This window comes from Scardinius erythrophthalmus, assembly GCF_964197995.2.
Source record: "Scardinius erythrophthalmus genome assembly, chromosome: 13".
Taxonomy (NCBI): Eukaryota; Metazoa; Chordata; class Actinopteri; order Cypriniformes; family Leuciscidae; genus Scardinius; species Scardinius erythrophthalmus.
Window position 1 is genome coordinate 28997612 of NC_138233.1, and position 21777 is coordinate 29019388.

Sequence of the window (21777 nt, forward strand, 5' to 3'; positions counted from 1 at the left end):
TCGTCTGAAAGAAGAATGTCATATACACCTAGGATGGCTTCAGGGTAAAATCATGGGCTAATTTTCATTTTTGGGTGAACTATCCTTTTAATATTTGCCCCCTAAATTGATTTTCCAGTGCATTTTTTTTTTTTTACCTTTATTAAATAACTTTATAAAATAATGTTTTAAATAAAAAAATGTTTTTATTTAAAACATAAACATTTAAAACATTAAATAAAAACTTTTTTCTCAACAGAGAAATAAGTATTGATTGTAAAAACAAAGTGATACTTACTTGGCAGTAAGTCACTGTCTTAATGAGCGAGTCATCGAGTCATTCATTTATTCATTCAGTAACGAAGCAACTGGCTGTATTTATGAATGAATCACTGAATGATTGACTCTCACGATTCGTTCAAAGCTGCAGAATTGTTCACAAAACACCAATGTGTGCTGTACTGCTGTGGCTTTCATTGGAACTATTATTTTGTTGCAAAATAGAGTAAATACTAACAGTACTGTGTTTAAAAAGCATGTTTTGTTTGTTAACCTTTTGTATAATAATCAATGTCACGTTTGCAAAAGTGTGGATATTTGGGAACAATTTCATTCTTGCTCGTAATCAACATTAAATACAAGAACTCACGCAGGGTATGTTTTTGTATCGAAGAAAGTTTTAGTCCCAAATGAATCGATCTCAATCCACTCTCTGTCTATATTCGTTCTTCATGTGAATACACGTCATGTATTTACGGCATTTTGCCAGTTAGAAATACATGCTTGGTTTTGATATTATTTTAAGGTAGGGTAGAATTAAATGAACGACAAGACTCAGCATTGTATATACCCCCTTCTGTCACCTCTCGTACCCCAGTTTGGGAACCACTGCTCTATTACACAAACTGACTGTCTGTATGTAACAAACACAGGCAAGTGTAGTGATACAAACAGTGACGAGTTTTATCACCACTGGAAGAATCAGTATTGGAATGCTGTTCGTCCAATCAAATTTGATTTTAAGTGCTCTACTTAAAATGACTTGTTTTCCCGTTTTGTTACCCAACTTTTATTTTCAAGAATTTTTTATTGACTTGCGTGTCCAAATACTTTTTTGTGGGCCACTGAGGCCAGTCTGACCATAGGGCTATCACTTTCTGGACTCCATCAGCCCCCAGCCAGGTTACGAATGACACATCAGAACAGAAATCACAACACTTCTGACTGAAGAACAGACGGCACTGGCTTTGGACTGCGGGAGGTGACAGGAGAGCACCTGCTCCGGCCCCGTAACCCAACTGTCTATATTTAGTCTCCAGTTGAGCAGAAGGAGGGAGGGTGAGGGAGGGGTGATGGAGGGGTGGGGGTTGAGGGGGGGGTGTTATAGTGAAGTTGATTTGGACTACAGTGCTGCGTCTGGCCTTTGAGTACACGGGCGAGTGACAGAATGAGTGATATCATACGGGACGGCTATGCATCATCTGTTGGCAGATGTTTGACCTGCTGGTTGTGTTCCAGAAACAGCCATTGTGGATCAGGTCTCAACGTCCTTCGTTCTGAAGCAGTGTCTGCCCCTTCCTGAGATCTTTTATACGCTTACTGTGTGCAGAGTCATGTGACAAAGCAGACGAGAAAGGCTTTTCACTTACATGATGATTGTCACCTTAGAAACTGTCCCAAGAAATGCATTTATAAAAGTATACTTTCGAGACACCTTTTCGAACTGTGAAAATACTCTAAAAGCCTAACAGGAGTGATGGGAAGTGCTGGCATAAAAACGGTCCTTTTCAACTTTTTAAAGACAATGCTTAAGGGGTATGGATTGCAAGTAAACCCAAGAGACTTCATATCTAAATGGTTCTTTTGGCAAATACGCTCTGTGACTGGTTTAATTAAAGCAGAGTAAAAAAAGTGCACTTTGCAAATTGAGCAATCATAGGCCTCTGGATATCTGAGAAGCCACAGGAGAAAGAGGTGTGACAGTCAATCAAAAGAGACAAACATTCTCCTTAAAACACTCTGAATCTGTTTACGCCATACATGCTCTCAGGGGGCCTTCAACAGACACCACAAAGAATTGACATATTTCAAGCAACACACCCTCTTGTTTTTGCTCTCAGTTTACCAGATCATCATTTGTCCATCATTCCAACAAAATATCCGCAAGCAGTGTCACCTCTAAATTGCGTAGAATAACTACAATATTAAAAGTTGGGCTGTTAATTGACTACAATTTTAATTGATCTATTTACATTCAATGTGGATTGATCAATCAAAAATAAGTGCATTAATCAATATATATCAAATGCTCCCAAATAAGGATGATTCAGAGACATTACAGTAGTTGTAGAAATTATTGAATATAAATTTAAAAGTCATTATTGTTGTTGTCATATATTTTTGTCATATACATTTGATCATAAAACTGTTTACGGTACAACTCCTTTCTTGCATTCCATCTGTAATATGTTATCATATTATTTATGATTATTATTTTGCAATTGTATGCATGAAGACTGACATATTTAGCTATTACAATGAGTCTTGCTGTTTTTGAAGGGTTTTCAATTCAAGCTTGAGTTGGGTTAATGATGGGTTTGAACTTCAAGCTTGAATTGCTAATTTGTAGGTACATCTCATTCAACAAAATGTATGTGGTCAAAGGGCAGGGTTATAGTGCATTACATTTGTATCGAGTATTTACATTTTTAAATATCAAACATAATATTGAAACAAATTTACACTTAATTAAATGCACATGTTAAATTAACTGTCCTATTTTAAATAATTCATACAAATGAATGTTTGTGCATATTAAACATATAGTTACATATGAAACCTGTTACACAAATGCCTCTAGTTCATAAACATTATTATTATTAATATAGCAATTATTCATGGTTGCATAGTGTAATATAACATGGACACTGGACTGTGGTGTGTAACCAATTGTAAAAGCAGACACTGTGTAGAGGCATTTTATCAATGAAGGTCAGTTGCCTGAAGGAAACTCACTGTCAGAGCAATGAATCAGAGATGTGGTCTGTTATATATATTTATATAGTGTCATCATGACCCATGTGTTAAGATTTAAACTGGGATATTACTCCAGAAAATGCAGTTTCTCTCTCATCGGATCTCTGTATATTGCCAATGTATTTTAATCTGCGGCCCCAAAGGGAGAACTGTGTAACACCTCATGGGTTTTCATAAGGTTATAAAAATTCACGGTGCATGCGTCGCCATCCAAATAGAAAGGGTATTTCATTTCTGTGGGCAAATTAATCTTTCTCCCTCATTTCCCAATCTCAAACAACTCTGATACAGAGGTGAGTTCTCAACATCTCGAGAATCTCTAAGATGACTCTTTTGTCATTGACGGGATGTTTATATCAAGAGATATGATGGCGTTTCTGTATGTGTGCACCAGTAAATTAATACTGATTATATGCTGACAAAATATACACTATATTGCCAAAGGTTTTGGGACATCTGCCTTTACATGCACTTGAACTTCAATGACATCCCATTCTTAATCCGTAGCGTTTAAAATGGAGTTGGCCCACTCTCTGCTGCTAAAACAGCTTCAACCCTTCTAGGAAGGCTTTCCACAAGGTTTAGGAGTGTGTTTATGGGAATATGTGACCATTCTTCTAGAAGTGCATTTGTGAAGTCAGGCACTGATGTTGGACAAGAAGGCCTCATCCCATAGGTGTCCTATCAGGATGAGGTCAGGACTATGTGCAGTCAAGTTCCTCCACACCAAATTAGCTCATCCATATCTTTATGGACCTTGCTTTGTACACTGGTGCGCCGTCATGTTGGAACAGGAAGGGGTCATCCCCAAACTGCTCCCACAAAGTTGGGAGCATGAAATTGTCCAAAATGTCTTGGTATGTTGAAGCATTACAAGTTCCTCTCACTGGAACGAAGGGACCAGGCCTAATCCCTGAAAAACAACCCCACACCATAAGCCCCCCTCCACCAAACTTTACACTTGGCACAATGCAATCAGGCAAGTACCATTCTCCTGGCAATCACCAAACCCAGATTTGCCATTGGATTGCCAGACAGAGAAGCGTGATTCGTCACTCCAGAGAACACGTCTCCACTGCTCTAGAATCCAGTGGAAGCGTGCTTTACATCACTGCATCTGACGCTTTGGCATTGCACTTAGTGATGTATAGTAAGGCTTGGATGCAGTTGCTCGGCCACAGAAATCCATTCCATGAAGCTCTCTACTCACTGTTCTTGAGCTAATCTGAAGGCCACACAAAGTTTGGAGGTCTGTAGCTATTGACTCTGCAGAAAGTTGGCGACTTCTGCGCACTGTGCGCCTCAGCATGCGCTGAGCCTGCTCTGTGATTTTACGTGACCTACCACTTTGTGGCTGAGTTGCTGTTGTTCCCAATTGCTTCCACTTTGTTATATTACCACTAACAGTTGACCGTGGAATATTTAGCAGTTACAAAATGTCACAAATTGACTTATTGCACAGGTGGCAACCTATCATGGTACCACACTTGAATTCACTGAGCTCCTGAGAGTATCCCATTCTTTCACAAATGTTTGTAGAAGCAGTCTGTCTTGATTTTATAGAACTGTGACCATGGAAGTGATTGGAACACCTGAATTCAATGGTTTGGAGAGGTGTCCCAATACGTTTGGCAATTTAGTTTATGCCATGTTTTTTATCAAATGTTTCTGGAAATTACATGTTTGTGGGTAATTTTTACTGAAAAAAAAATAAAATAAATAAATAAATAAATAAATAAATAAATAAATAAATAAATAAATAAATAAATAAATAAATAAATAAATTCGATTACAATTTTACATCCTGATCAATTCAAACTCAGGAATTTAATTCAATGAACAGAGGAGTGGCGGTAAACCCAGGGCCCTGAAATACTGAAAAATATATTAGAAATATAGCTGAAAACCACTAATGCTTTAATCATCATTAGCCATTAGCTATAGGAGTACTTAGGTGTTCACTTCAAGACTTGGTGTTTCGTAACAGGAATATCTTAAGTAAAAAGAACATGATTTATGTAGTGGAGGATTAGAGAGAACATCATTGCATTTCCAGCAATAAAGTCATTTAATTACAAGTCTGTAACTAAATATGTTTGGGACGAAAATGGAGATGGAGCCCAAAATTGAATAATATTGTCAAAATTTGACACCATTGGACAAGTGTGTAACTGAAAGAAATCATGAGGCACTGCAAAAGTAGCTGAGTGGGCATAAAAGCCCGTCCCATGGAATTAAATGATGTGTTATATTGAGGTGATCAATCCGAATGATGCAAGTTTAACGTCACAGGGTATATCACACTATTATTCCCTTGTTGTCTGTAAAGCTTCTCAGTAATGTGTGTTTGACATCTTGCACAATCGAAAGCTAATCATCTCCGGTAATGCTGGATGCAGCAGTTCTCAGGAGATATATTTGGCCGTTATCTCACCATCAACAACAACATCATTAGGTAGATAATGCTAATGTTGAATGTATGATCCTTCGCGCAAAGCAACGTGTGGTAGGACAGCTGGAGGAAGTAAATTGTTATTGCTGCAATGGTGACTCAGATGAGCAGTTTTTATTATATTTTTTATATCTGCTGTAGATCTCTCAATGCGTGTGTATTTTTACACTTAGAGATTAAATCACATTTAAATCTTTGATGTACAAAAAGTATGAACAGTAAGCAAATACAATATTACTGTCGATAAACACAGATTATCTATAAAAAAACATTTACTGTAATACATCAGAACTGTTTGCTTTTACAAATTAAATCACTAATGATACATTGATTATGAAAAAAAATATTTTATTTAGCCTGTGTTGTGCAGAAACACTGTTTGCTAAACAATTGTATCAATTTACAAATTAATCAAGATTTGTATTGTCTAATGTAACTATAATTATGCTGCCTTTTCATATTCAAAAACATATACTCCTCGCCTGTCTTTTACTAGTTATCTGTTTTTCATGCATATGTGCACTCTTCAAAAAACATTTATATGGACGACATATGTAAGTAATTATGGCTTTATTTCTTGCTATTCCAAGTTTATATCTCGGAATTTTGAGTTAATAAAACAGTTCTGACTTTATTTCTGGCAATTCCGAGTTTATATCTTGCAATTCGGACTTTATTTTTTGCTATTCCAAGTTTTTATCTTGGAATTTTGAGTTAACAACTCTCATTTCTGACTTTATTTCTGGCAATTCAGAGTTTGCCTGCAATTTATTTTTTTATTTTTTATTATCCTGGTCTGTGTTTCCATTGTCCCATGTGTTATTTTATGTCTTACTGTTCTTCACCATGTTTTGAAACCATATACTGCGTCTGATTTGATATATCCCAATTTTGAGTAAACATTTGACAATTTTGACTTTATTTCTGGCTATTCTGAGTTATATCTTGCAATTTTGAGTTAAAAGCTCACAATCTGACTTTATTGCTTGCTATTCTGAGTTTATATCTTTGATTTTTTAGTTAAGTCACAATTCTGACTTTATTTCTTTCAATTCTGAGTCTATATTTTAAGTTAACAATTCATAATTCTGAATTTATTTCTGGCAATTTTGAGCTGAAATTTTGATATTGTTATTTTAAATATATCGCTCACAAGTCTGACTTTATTTCTGGCAATTCCGAGTTTCTTGCAATTTTGAGTTAATAACACAATTCTTATTTTACTTATTACATAATTGCACAAACACATTCCACCTTTGTACACAAAAATTTAATTTTTAGAATGTAATATGTGATTTTGTGCATTACAGTTTTTTTTTTCTAATTGCGACTTGCGAGTATTAAATAAATACAAACTCTACATTTCAAAACGCTAAAAATCTTTTTCTACATATACTAACTATATCAAAACACAGCAAAGCCAATTCAAAATCGAATCATTCTGTCAAAACACTAGCACTAGTTCCCTTTCAAGGGAACTCGCGTTGCGTCGAGTTTGACGCTATGGGAACGCTTTGCGTGATGACGTCTTGAAGCACATGTAAAATCAGTCCAATGGTGTGGCGGAACGTCAGAGGCGGGTGACGTCACGTACCAGGAAGCTATAAAATCCGGCCCGAAACAGAAAACGAAAGCTTTCTGAGTCTTCAGTTGCGCTCTGTGTGAAATCTGTCTGTATATTTGGTGTTGTCTGTCTATATCATATATATATATATTCAGTATGGCGAGCAAGCAGCAGTTTAGAGTGTGTGTCCATCCCTGCCCGCGTTATTTAACGGGAGGTGACACACACACTCTTTGTGTTGTTTGTTTGGGTGAGGAGCATGCCCAGTCAGCACTCGAGGGTGGTGACTGTGTGCATTGCTGTGCGCTTCCACTGCGTACGCTCCGATCCCGCTTGGCTCGGTTCAATCCCGACCACGCTCCCCAGGGCTCGGGTCCCGCCGCTGCCGAGGCACGGCGTCGATCTCAGACCTGGGGTTCACAGATGGATTTATCAGTGGATGTTGAGACGGGCTCTGCCTTATCTCAGCATCCGTCTGATAGATCCAGTGCCTCTTATCAGGGTGTGGAAGCACGCGCTGCGGTTTCTTCCCCCCCGATAGAGGTACCAGTACTGCAACTATCCAGCTCTGAGGAGTTGGATGTTGTGAGTATTGTAGCTGAGTCTGAGGATTCGCCACCTCAGTCTCATGCGTTTGAGGAACTGCTCGATGTCATTACTAGAGCTGTTGACAGACTGTCTATTGAGTGGCCAGAAGATAGGCAGGACGTTCGTTCGAAAAGTAAGCTCGACGAACGCTTCCTGCCATCTCGTGCGCAGCCCCAGCGCAGGAGCCTGCCGTTTTTCCCCGATCTCCACACCGAGGTGTCGAGATCGTGGGCGAAACCAGTGTCATATCGAGTGTATACTGCACAAACATCACACTATTCATCCATTCACAATTATAAAGAGCATGGTTATGGGGAGATGCCGAAGGTGGAAGAGACGCTCGCGAGCTATCTCTCTCCAGCAACGGCATCTTCTCTGAAGGCTCCTGCACTTCCATCCAAGCCAGTAAAAGTTACTTCTTCCCTGGTTCATAAAGCTTATGCCGCCGCCGGTCAAGCTGCAGCGTGTTTACATACAATGTCCATAATGCAGGCTTACCAGGCTGAGTTATTGGGTGATTTTGAGGAGGGCGGGGGTATTAGTGCTGATACGGTGTCTGAACTGCGTAGAGCCACGGATTTGTCTCTCAGGGCCACCAAGGAGACGGCTAAATCCATCGGCCGCTCTATGGCAGCCCTGGTGGCCACTGAGAGGCATCTGTGGCTCAACTTAAGTGACATAAAGGACAAAGAAAAACATGTTCTTTTAGATGCACCAGTATCCACGCAAGGGTTATTTGGAGACGCAGTTAATAGTGCTGTAGCGAAGTCACAAGAAGCTTCAAAACAGGCAGCTGCACTTCAGAAACTTCTCCCCCGCCGTTCTTTCTATGAGGCTGCTGAGCGGGAGCAGCCTCACTCCTCTAAAAAGAGCGCTGAGCACCGCGCCACTCAGAAACAGAGCGTTTCCTCCCGTGCTCCCCCACAAAAATCTCGGGGACACGGAGGGCGCTCTCAAACCCAGCAGTCTTCGAGGGGTAAAACGGATCTGCGGACCGTTATTACCGCCAAGAAGGCTGCTGGGAAAAAGTCCTGATGTCTGAGGGCTCAGGACAAATGAGGGTAGTCCCCCCGAAGCAGAGCGGTTAACACCTCTTTTCACGGTGCCCGTCTCCCTTCGGTGCCCTCAGGGGACCGTTCTGCCAACCCTGCCGCCTCCGGCGTTACAGGGCGCAGCGGTCTCCGGCGAGCACATATCTCAAGGTCCACCCGGAAACGTAGTGGCCTCGGGATGCCCGCCCCCTCTGAGGAGGGTGCTAGAGCAGTCTGTTTGGTCGTTCCCTGCCGGTGCGCCGTTACAGGGCGACGAACCGACTGCTCAACAGCAGGAGAAAAATACGGTGCCGTCTCTCTTCGGTGCCCTCAGGGGACCGTTCTGCCAACCCTGCCGCCTCCGGCGTTACAGGGCGCAGCGGTCTCCGGCGAGCACATATCTCAAGGTCCACCCGGAAACGTAGTGGCCTCGGGATGCCCGCCCCCTCTGAGGAGGGTGCTAGAGCAGTCTGTTTGGTCGTTCCCTGCCGGTGCGCCGTTACAGGGCGACGAACCGACTACTCAACAGCAACAAAATCCAGAAACCAGTCTCGAGAGACTGGTACCTCTAGTAGAATCTTTGACAGCGTGGAAGCTACTGTCAAATGTTTTTCGTTGGGTCCTGCAGACCGTGGGAAAAGGGTATTAGATACAATTCTAGTAACGCCCACCGCGGTTTATGGGGGTCCTGCCCACTATGGTGGGCCCCGAGCAGGTTCTGGTTATGGAACAGGAAGTAAACACTCTGTTAGAGAAAGGGGCCATAGAATATGTACCTCCCTCCAACAGGGAAACCGGGTTTTACAGCCGGTACTTCATAGTTCCAAAGTAGGACGGGGGATTGCGTCCCATTTTAGGTCTTCGAGTTGTCATGCAGCTCAAGTTCAAAATGTTAACATTGAGACAATCGTGCCACAGATTAGTCCGAGGACTGGTTTGTCACGATAGACCTCAAGGACACATATTTCCATCCGTCCGTGTCATTGGAAGTTCCTGAGGTTTGCTTTCGGGGGCAAAGCATACCAATATCGAGTTCTTCCATTCGGCCTGGCTTTATCACCCCGCACTTTCACCAAATGCGTGGATGCAGCTCTGGCGCCTCTGCGCCTCCGGGGTATTCGCATCACGAACTACATCGACGATTGGTTGATTTTAGCTCAGTCGCATTAGATGGCGGTTCAACATCGAGATGTTGTTCTCGCCCATATGAAAGAGTTGGGGTTACGGCTGAACGCCAAGAAGAGTGTGCTTCTCTATTTTAGAGGACCACTTTTTTAGGCGTGGTTTGGGATTCAGTGTCGATGCAGGCGCGCCTGTCATCGCCACGCTTCGATCCTGGCAGCTGTGAGAAGTGTAAAGCTAGGCCAGCTACTCACTGTCAAACAGTTCCAGAGACTGTTGGGTCTCATGGCAGCAGCTTCCAACGGGATACCTTTTGGACTGCTGCACATGAGGCCCCTGCAGTGGTGGCTCAGGACCAGAGGGTTTTTCCCCGAGGGGCAACCCATTTCGCACAATCAAGGTCACGCGGTGATGCCTACGTGCCTTGTTTATGTGGAAGAAACCTTGGTTCCTGTCCCAGGGCCCAGTGCTGGGAGCTCCTTGTCGTCGCAAACTGCTAACGACGGATGCTTCCCTCACGGGTTGGGGAGCGATCCTGAGGGTCGCTCATCTCAAGGTCTGTGGGAAGACCATCATCGTTCCTGGCATTCTATAGCCTAGAGATGTTAGCTGTCTTCCGGGCTCTGAGGAGCTTTATCACAGGTCTCAGGGGACACCATGTGTAGTACATACGGACAACACGTCGGTAGTCGCCTATATCAAGGGGGTTTGCGCTGGCACGCCATATCCTCTTGTGGTCCCAGGGGAAGTTGCTGTCACTCAAGGCAGCCTACATCCCCGGGGTCCAGAATATAGGAGCAGACACTCTGTCAAGACAGGGGCCGGGGCCCGGGGAATGGTGGCTCCACCCCCGAGGTGGTGGAGCTGATATGGAAATTATAAGTGGATCTGTTTGCGTCTCGAGAGACGTCTCACTGTCCACTTTGGTTCTCCCTCACGCATCCAGCTCCTCTGGGACTGGATGCTATGGTACAGACGTGGCCGAGGCTACGTCTGTACGCCTTTCCCCCAGTTGCTCTGCTCCCGGGAGTTCTGGAGAGAGTTCGCAGGGACCGGGTTTGCCTGCTTCTTATAGCCCCACGCTGGCCGGGCAGAGTATGGTTTCCCGATCTTGTGTCCCTCCTCGACGGGCCTCCTCTGGAGCTACCCGTCAGGAGGGACCTTCTGTCCCAAGCAGGGGGCTCGATTTTTCACCCCCGACCAGAACTGTGGAACCTGTGGGCTTGGCCTCTGAGGGGGCCCAGCTCATAGAGTCAGGTCTCTCAACTGAGGTTGTTGAGACCATTCTACAGTCCAGAGCTCCCTCCACGAGGAAACTTTATGCCCTGAACTGGAGAGTATTCACCTCTTTGTGTAGTGACCGTCGGTTGGATCCAGTCAACTGCCCAATTGGTACAGTTCTGGAGTTCCTGCAGGACCGGTTCACTGCAGGTCTGACCCCGTCCACTTTAAAGGTTTATGTGGCGGCCGTAGGTGCTTACCACAGTCCTTTGGGTGGAATGTCTGTGGGGAAAGACCCCTTTGGTATCTCATTTCCCTCGTGGCACTTGGAGGTCCTCCTCCCTTTCGAAATCGGACCAGGAGGCGAATAATTTGCTTTGCCCTGTTCGGGCGTTAGACGCGTATGTCCACAGAGCTGCCCTGTGGCGTAAAAGTGACATTTGCTCCCCTAACAAGGGAGGTCCAGTGTCTAAGCAAAGGATGAGCAGTGGGTGGTTGAGACTATCTCACTTGCTTATGAGGCGGCTGGACAGCCTTCTCCTTTGGCTGTCCGGTCGCACTCTACGAGGAGTATGGCGGCCTCTAAGGCCCTTATATCAGGAGTTTCGTTTAAGGACGTTTGTGATGCGGCAGGCTGGTCCTCACCGCACACTTTCGTCAGGTTCTACTCTCTGGATCTAGACTCTGCTCCAGGGTCTCATGTTTTGTCTTCCTAGTGCTGCTCACCAGATTTCACACAGGACAGACATTTGTAGCTATGGAGGCGTTGGTATAGACGTTCCCATAGCGTCAAACTCGACGCAACGCGAGTTCCCTTGAAAGGGAACGCCTCGGTTACGACTGTAACCTCGGTTCCCTGAAGAGGGAACGAGCGTTGCGTCACCTTGCCATATCTCCTTCATGCCTGTCAACACGACTTCAGACTTTACGAAGCTTTCGTTTTCTGTTTCGGGCCGGCTTTTATAGCTTCCTGGTACGTGACGTCACCCGCCTCTGACGTTCCGCCACACCATTGGACTGATTTTACATGTGCTTCAAGACGTCATCACGCAAAGCGTTCCCATAGCGTCAAACTCGACGCAACGCTCGTTCCCTCTTCAGGGAACCGAGGTTACAGTCGTAACCGAGGCGTTTTCTATCCAACATGGACATATAGTTAATCGTAGCACAATGACTGTCAAAATACTAACAACTGATGGCATTATGAACTGCATTACTTGTCATGTATCAGTTCTACCTGCAGACAATACAAAATCCATTGTTTTTGGTTTTTTAAGTTTTATTTTACTGTAAGTCATTCTATGTATGTATTTGGATGTATGCATTCTGGGCAACACACCATGTAAATGTGAAGATAATATCTTATAGAATGTACAGTAGAAAACATAGAGAGTAACAGAATTGCTCAGGGCAGCCACTGGTCAAATGGGCCCCCTATGAGGAACTTAATTTGAAATCTCTATCTGGGGGTGAGGTGGGGGGTTGATGGTGACCCCACATAGAGGGTGGGATGGTGTCCCCTTAGTTAGTGCCCTACGCAGGCCGTATATTCTGCATATATGGAACGGTGGTACTGGAATCACTGTAGTAAAAGCTTTACATGAAGCTTTTACTGAAATGAAAACATAAAATTGCTGTCATTGATCAACAACAAATCAAACGTGCATGGCCTTTGGTTACTATGGAAGCTTTTTTCTGATATAGAATGAAAAAGTGTAAAATGTAATTGTGACTTTTATCTCACAATTCAGACTTTTTTTCTTTTCTCAGAATTGTGAGATATAAATTCCCAATTACCTTTTTTTATTTTCTATTCCATGGCAGAAATAACCTTTCATAGGTTCCATGTGTAAGGAGGAAAAACAAAGATGCACACTCTACACATTCTTCCTCCTCTCCCCTAACTCTTCTTCTCCCTTGCCCTGATCCAATTACTCCTCTCCTTCAACTATTACTCTCCTTTGTCCAGACATATTTTTTTCTCTCTCTTTGCTTATCTGTGTTGTTTGACATCCACATTGGACAAAAAAAAAAAAAAAAAAATTCAAAGAGTCCCTTTTTTACCGTGTACGTTCAAATAATGGAAAGAACTTCAACGCCTGACAATGCTTCCGACTAAGATTACCTAAAAATGCGTATAAGTTGTTTCAATATTTTTAATACATCAGTACTTTTGAGCTGATGTTGTTGCAAAAGTAAGTAAATAAGACCAGAAAGATCCATGATTTTGGTGTTGGGTAAGCTTTTGTGAAAAGAACATTTAAGCATTTTATAAATGTGTTAACTAGCTGCATATTGTGTGAAATGTGTTAATGGTATGTTCACAAAATACAGATGTTGTGCTGATTGTGTTTAGAGTTTTGAAAATGTGACTACAGATTGGACAAAATTATGTTAGCAATAAAAAAAAAAAAAAAAAAAAAAACTGTAATATGAATACGAAATAGAATGTACCAGAATTTTTCCCTAATTTTTTTTGCATTTCATGGTACAATCAGATCCTTTCTTCCTCCACAAATTTACTGTGAAAGAGACAAACTCAGAATAAAAAAAAAAATAATAATAATAAAAAAAAGAGTTTCTGAGAAATAAAGTCAGAATAGAGGGATGCCAAATCAGAAATATTTACATTTTTCAGACAATCGTTGTCAAGGCAACATTCAAAGTTTGTCTCGACAAGCTTTCCTTATCTAGTATTACAACTTTTTTTTTTTTTTTTTTGTGATTCATAGAGACCAGACAAAAAGTCCTTTTCATAGTAGATTATTAGACATTCTGCTTTTCTCCCAGAGGACATTACCACCAAATATCTCCAGTCATCTTCCATTAACGACACAATAAAGAAGATTCTATCTTGTTCATTTGTCACCAGTATGCATTATGGGGTTTTTGTCCTTTTGAAACCGGCACAACATGTGTTCTAATGAGCTGCGGTCAAAATCTAAGATCCATGACATCTAGTTATGAGTCACCACTGGTTCCCCTAATCCATTACAGGCTGCTGCAAACTTCCCGCATGCATGACCAGGAGTGGCGGAAGAGGGAACAGGGTTCTGTACGGCTGCCAGGAGAGTGGCTGAGGAAATGCACTACAAGGTCAATCAAGCTGTCCGTGTCTCTTCCTCTCCGCTTTAAGAAGCACAGCATGCCATGGCAGACCTGGAACAGTCATTCTTGAAAGAGCACAGCAGTGATTGATAAAGAAATTCTCTTGACATGATATTCTTTCTGTGAAAAGATGCCCTAAAAAATAACCTAAGGCAGGTGTCACAATTATGTTCTGTCTTGTCTGCACCTGTTCTTGTTAGTCCCTGATTAGTTAACCTTCATCCACCTGTGTCTAGTTAGTGCCCTCGTTTACCCTGTGTATATATTCTCCCGGTCAGTTCTATCCCTTGTCGGTTATTGTTTGTGTGAATGTTAACATGCTGTTACGTTCTGTTCACCTATTGTCGGAGTAAACCTTGTTTACCATTCAAATCTACGTTCGTCAGTCTGCTTCATCTGCCTAGTCGTGACAGCAGGACAATAGATAAAAAAAAGGTTTGCAAAACAGAAATCAAGCAATTTTAGTTAAATAAGGATTATAGTTAACATATAAAATGTGGAATTTTAGGTATTTACTTGTTTAAAGATCATTAAAGGGGGGGTGAAATGCTATTTCATGCATACTGAGTTTTTTACACTGTTAAAGAGTTGGATTCCCATGCTAAACATGGACAAAGTTTCAAAAATAAAGTTGTACGTTTGATGGAGTATTTCTGTGGCAAAAATACTCTTTCCGATTTGTCACAAGTTTCAGAAAGTTTTTTTTCGAGTATGGGCCTGTGTGACGTCAGATGGGGCGGAATTTCCTTAAATGGGTCCTAAGGGCACTTCTCCCGGAAGGGCGCGCACGCACCCGTAGACCTGAGCGAGAGAGCGAAAGCAGTACGCCCATCAAAGCACTGTGCTCGGCTTTAGGGAAGTCAATGTCACCAAAGAAGTGGGTTTTTGGTTGCCAGTGCAAGACAACCCTGCACAGATTCCCAAAGAAACCAGCGTTAAGGGACCAGTGGATGGAGTTTGTTTTTCCAGAGCATCAACGGAGTTGTGCAAGTGTTTTTGTTTGTTCCCTGCATTTCGACGATGATCGTTTTATAAACAAGGCCCAGTTCTACGCCGGATTTGCAGATCGTCTAATGCTTAAGGATGGAGCAGTCCCAACGATAAAGGTTCACTGTCGTGCGTTGGAACCGCTTGCGGTGAGTAAAACTGCTTCAAATGTCTGTGTGTTGTTAGCTATCGGCGCGTAAGCACAGCAAGTAAACACGGCGCTAGTATTCTTTAGCTCCGCCCACACGGCCGCTCGTTTTTTTCCGGAAAGACTCGGTAGAGCCTATCTTTCTTTTATAAATATAATAAAACTAAAGACTTTTTGGAGATATGAAGGATGCAATACTACTCTATAGGTACTCAAGATTAACATGAGATTGACTGAAACTGAGTGTTTCACCCCCCCTTTAAATATTGAACACACACATTTCTGTCTGAAACCCTATGTCTGCAGATCACTTGTGTGGAAATTTAATTTGTATGGAGTGATTCTGTTCTGCAGGACACAAATCAATGTCCACTAGCATTAATTTCAACCGCGTGTTCAAGTCAAGAAAATCTCCCAAGGCGTTTTATGGAGAACTGTCGTCTGCACTGACAGCAGAGCCGAGGTCTTTATCCACGACAGTAACAAAGCGTTTAGCATAACACTGAGAGGGGCATTTGTTTGGACCCTATCTCTGCCCGATTTCACCACTGGTGCTTCGCTGTGGTTTAGTTGTTCATTTCTGGCATTACTCCAGGCCGCTGCTTTGTAAGGTCTCCAGCTCCTGGGGTGATTTCACTGTCCAGTGAGCTATGAAAGCTTTTTATAAGTACATCAGCACAATTGCATTAATCGGCAGCCATATTGATTCAGCATTTGCGTGTAAGACAGACAGAGAGAAGAGGAACATTAATGGAGATATTTATAATGAAGTACCTCTCAACCTCACACTTGACTCTCAAATGGGGCATAAAGTTTTGCGAGTCTCAGCCAAACACAAAATAAAAATACTGACCCTTTATGTTTTACTCATTTCCTCTAGGCTAAATGTAAAGTGCCACTGGAGTTAAATTGACATGAACATTTATAGTCCACTTAAAAATCAGTAGAAACAACTGTAAAATGTTTTCTCTTTTGACTATTATAATCTAACTTTGTCAACATTAACATGATAATGCATGTATGAATGTTTAACTTAGTTCACTCTTAACCCTTAAATGCATGAATGTTTAGCCAATAGTAATTACATATTCAGGTCTTTAGGGACCTGTATCTAACACAGATCGCTCTATAACTGCCACAATAGTTAAAAACTCTTTTGATATTTTAATAACAATTACAAATGAATAAACAAAAATCATAGTAAAAAAAAAAAAAAATCATACTTATTGAATCAACAGAGATTCAATTATTGTTGCCCAGAAAAAAATATATACTTACACTATTACATACCTCGGGTCTCTACTGACCCTATACACTTTTTACAAAATCTTTTTTATGTGACCCCTAGGGGGCCCTTTTTAAATCACTCACAAATGGATAACCAACAATCTATTTTAGATGTTTACAAGCAGGCTATCCCAATGAAGGGAAATGAAAGGAGAGAGAGGGACTGGAGTATTATAAAAATATAAACAGTTTATTTTATTTCTCAAGTTAGACACACACATGAAAAACAGACCTTAGGCCTCTGGGCAACAAATTCAGGAACGGGGACAACAAAGTGCAAAATCAAGGTGATTGAATAAATAGCACTCAATAAAAATTCAGCACAACTCAAACACAGAATAAATAGGGCACATCACAAATCACATACACAAAAAAACAAAAAAAAGTAGTTTACACTCAGCAAACAAGTGAACACACAATACAATTGTTACCCCCCCCAGGATATTGCACCAACCCAATGGCCTAAGATACAAACATTACATACACAAACATGAAACATACAACAACGCACACAAGGGAGAGACTGATGGACAACCCAGTGGGCCTCCCTCCCACACACACACACACACACACACACACACACACACGCACACGCACACCCACGACCGACTAAATACTAAAAACAAAGCACAGGAAAAACAGTGGCCAAGATGGCATGCAACGGTCCTCCTGCAAAGAAAACAGTTACAATACCATACAAGTAATTATACAGGTCAAATCAAAGCTATGCTTAGTTTGTAGCCTGTGCATCAATGGACTGAAAGTTACTTAAAACAAAAGGTCAATTAAATACAAGCAGTCGGAACAGGGCAAGGTGCTAAAGTAGCCTACTTTACCAACCTGTATGAATGCTGAGTGCAGACCGCAGCGTCGAGCCAAGAGCTTGTTTAGTTGTAATATTGTAGCGATCGCTTCATTCCATCTGGTTTTTACTCGTACATTCCCAGACCAAACTATAATACAGACATGGCGAGTCAACATGACTACATACATAGGAACAAGCGTTCCGTGATGAAAATGTACACACGTGAGGGAGAAAGGAAGCCAGTGAACTTACATTCTCAGCACAACAAACAGCACTCAGCAAACTTTGTAGTGGTCATACTCTAAACCCGTAACTAATATAAACAGAACACGAATCAATGAGAGTTCATTTCGGCCAGTGTTTAAAAAAAACTGAACGCTGCTCACGAATAAAGCAGAGAACTTACTTTTTTGTTGAAACGCGCAGACACAATTCATAGCCAGTGAGGGCTCGTGAAGACAGAAAGCTGGATGTAACCACGGCACTCAATAACCGCACAAACGCCAGACCACGCTACAAAACAATGCAATAGTCTGAATCAAAACCAGATCCATGCCAACCATATTTTCATAAGGAGGCTAAAATGCATTTAAGCATGAACTCACATCAACTCGTACAACCAACCAAGAGTCCAAGGAACCAAGAGTCTGTAGCAAAACACTAATGAAAGAGACCGCCAGCTTGCTGGATTTAAAGGTGCAGCGCCAAATGACCACCACCTGATTCAATCAAGGCACAATTCCCACTGCCTACGTCCTATCCGCTACATTTAGAAAACAGTTATATGGTTTGGAATATGTCCAATGGCGAGACGGAACGTCATAGACGGGTGACATCATCGACCAGGAAACTATAAAGCACCCCTGAATTATAACAGCGCAAGCGAAAGCACCTGCGCCCCTGGAGTGGAGCTGAAGTCGAAGTCAAGATCGTAGAACCTCACAAATGTGTGTGATGAGGACCAGCCTGCCGCATCACAAACGTCTTTTAAGGAAACTCCTGACAATAGAGCTTTAGAAGCAGCCATACTCCTAGTCGAGTGAGCTTGAACAGCCAATGGTGAAGGCTGCCCAGCCAACTCGTAAGCAAGTGAGATAGCCTCGACCACCCACTTGCTCATTATCTGTTTGGACCCCTTCCTGGGTGACCCAAAGTAAACAAACAACTGTTCAGATTTCCTCCAAGCTCTGTGAACATAATCATCTAAGGCCTTAACAGGGCAGAGCAGATTTAGTTTCTCTTGGTCTGACGTCAGAAAAGGAGGACAGAAAGCCTGCAGTATAATAGGCATTAATAGCAGTATTAGTAGGGACCTTTGGAACATAGCCAGGCCTAAGGTGAAGGAAGGCCTTTACCATGCCAGGCGAGAATTCCAGGCACAAGGGTTAAACCAAGAGTGCTTAAGAGACAAGATAGCAAGAAGAAAGAGATTTTTAGAGTAAGGTATTTCTCAGCAACTTCTTTGATGGGCTCGAATGGAGCTAGGGAGAGGCCTTCTAGTACAACGGCCAAGTCCCATGTCGGCACCCTCGTTTGGACTGCTGACCTCAGCCTCAAAGTGCCCTGAATGAAATGAGTTATTAGTGGGTGTCACCCTAAAGAAACTCCACTCAAAGGGACATGGTAAGCAGCTAGTGCCGCCATGTACATCTTCAGTGAGGAAGGGGATAACCCTGCAGAGAAGCGCTGCTGCAGTAACTCTAGCACTGCAAACCACCGGGCAGTTAACCGGGTCCAGCTGGTGCTCTCCACACCAGGAAGTGAAAAATCTCCACTTCAAGGCATATAAATTATTTGTGGACGGAGCTCTGGAGTGGAGGATGGTCTCAACAACCTAGGTTGAGAGACCTGAACTTATGAGTTGGGCCCCCTCAGAGGCCAAGCCCACAGTTTCCGCAATTCTGGGCGGGGTGAAGGATTGACCCACTCGCCTGAGAGAGTAAGTCCCTCCTGATCGGAATCTCCAGAGGAGAGCCGTCGAGGGGAGACACTAGGTCCGCAAACCATACTCAGGCCAGCCAGAACGGGGCTACCAGCAGTAGACTGACCCCAGGGCTCTACGCATTTTTTTTTTTTACCAAGGAGTACATGTGCTCCTAAATGAAAAAAAAAAATTAGGAGCACACAAAGAAATTTAGGAGCACAGTGAAAAAAGTTTTTTTTTTTTTTTAAATTAGTTTATTAAACAAATGAACAAATTTCATGCATAAACTGCGTGTGCAAAATTGGCCTAGATGCAAAGGATATCAGTTGTCCAGCTGCTTTTATATGTTGGCCGTCTGGAAGGCTGGCCAGCGGTTCAGAGTTGGATCGAACTCCTCGACAGAAGGCTCCTCCAGGCTGATCCTCATCAGGTCTTCAGTGGTGAAACCCCAAGGCAACTTTTTGACGAAGTCTTAATGTGATTCTGCGCAGAGAAGACTCCCTCACACTGGCCGGCTGAAATGGGCAGCACCAGCATAATCTGCACCAACTCCAGTATGTTCTAGAGAAAAGATGATCCTTTTCAATTTAATTTAAACTCTTACCATTAACTTATCAAAACCAACCTTAGAAGGATACCATACGCAACCACTCAGTACTGTTGGCCTACCTTATAATCAAGCCTGTAGGGGTCCTTTGTCAACATGGTCTCTCACAGGCCACTGTAACGCCCATTTCACACATACCCAGTTGTTCAGTGCGTATGCGGTGCGTGTTGCGGTGAGTATGCAGTGCAGGAGCAGCACGCGCTGTAGTGCTTTCACATATGCTGCGTTTGCCATGCCGTTAAATTTTAATTTAAAATAAATCTTGCATGTCACAAAGAACTTGTTTTTCCACCTCCACGAATGAAGTGTTGTTCATTATGTCGCCTTGTTGAGGTAAATTGTAGTTTCCCTTGCTTTACCCCATTCTTAAAGTAAAAAGATGACTGTGAAAAAAGTAATATTTAATTAAATACATTAATGGTGAGATTACTACATTTTATTTAATTAAACACATTTATGGTGAAATACTTTTTCAGGTCAATCTGTGTTCATTTTGACCACGAAACATGCGCTGTCACTTTAATTCAGCGTTTGCAGCACAGCAAAAATAGACTCTGTGTGGAAACGATCGCTGCACTGCTGTATACTCCTGGAACGGATTGACAGCCTGCATCCGCGTGCAGTGTGAAAGCTCTAACCTGTTAACATGGGTGCAGGAAAAAATACGCACCGCATACGCACTGCAAACAGAGTATGTGTGAAACGGGCGCAAGACTTGTCTTTGAAATTGTGGCTGACCAGGGTTTTCAGGCCCTGCCACTCATCCTGGATTGGAGCCAAGTTGCACCCCGATCTGCAAGTTTGAACAGAGAAAGTGAGTTTGCAAATATGCAAACATAACATTGTCTCAATGGCAATGCAGTGTCAAATAAATTCTCACTTCTCTAGAGGCTCCTTGAAATGCCTCACCAGGTCTGCCACATCATCATCTGGTCTTCTGGCCATGTGTCAGGGTTTAGCACTCTGAAAGACTCCACTGGGGTCTTGGCACTCTCATCCTTCAGCAAACCACCAAACCTGGCTTTGAGGTCTCCCTCAGACCTCCGATGTTGATGGCCGCCTCCATGTGCTGCCTCAGCTGGGGATTAGTGAGGTCTGTGAAGTCTTTCAGATTCCCCTTAAGTGTTATTCCCTAAAACAGAAATAACACACACGTCACACACAGAGAGAGGCAGACAGACACACACCAACACACAATGAAATGTCTGGCCATTTGTCAGTCTCTATTTTTTTAAAGACTTGTCCAATCTTCACTGCATTTCCCTCCTTATCCTCTAATTTTTTGTATTGTATTGTGCAACGAAAACATTGATTCTCACACTGAGAATCTGTCTTAATCATCGATTTCTCTTACATCCTAACAAACTCTCATCCTAACACACCTGGAATCTCCTCTCATCAAACTGCTGCTGAGCAAGCACTGTCTGGATCTTCTCCAACATGCCTCCTGCCTTTGCCCTAGACTTTAGTGCTTCCAGTCTGGTCACTGTCTTCCTCAACTCTGATGTAGCTTGGGGGAGGATCAGGTCATTCCTTTGCAAGGTGAGGCTATAGGAGGATAGTTCCTCAAACAGGTCAGAGAGAAAATGGCAGAATACACAAAAGAGTGCATTCTCTATTTCCCACTTTATCTGTTAAGTAGTGAGTAAACATGTGCACAGTAACCATGCTAATTTAAGTTGAATTGGTTTCTCCTCAGACATTTGTCAATTACTTGATTCTAAAAGTTCATTTGACTTTTGAACCTATTTTTGTAAATTAGTGTTATTAAATTTACTGACCTGAAGTAAAACTGACCTTTTTTTGCCCGCCCTTGAACTTCCGCTGTTGTTGATGCTACAGCCAGGTGTTCCATGTGCTGCAGAACAACTGAGTACTGGCCTTGGTCATTGGCAAGGTCCTCCATGGCACAAGAACA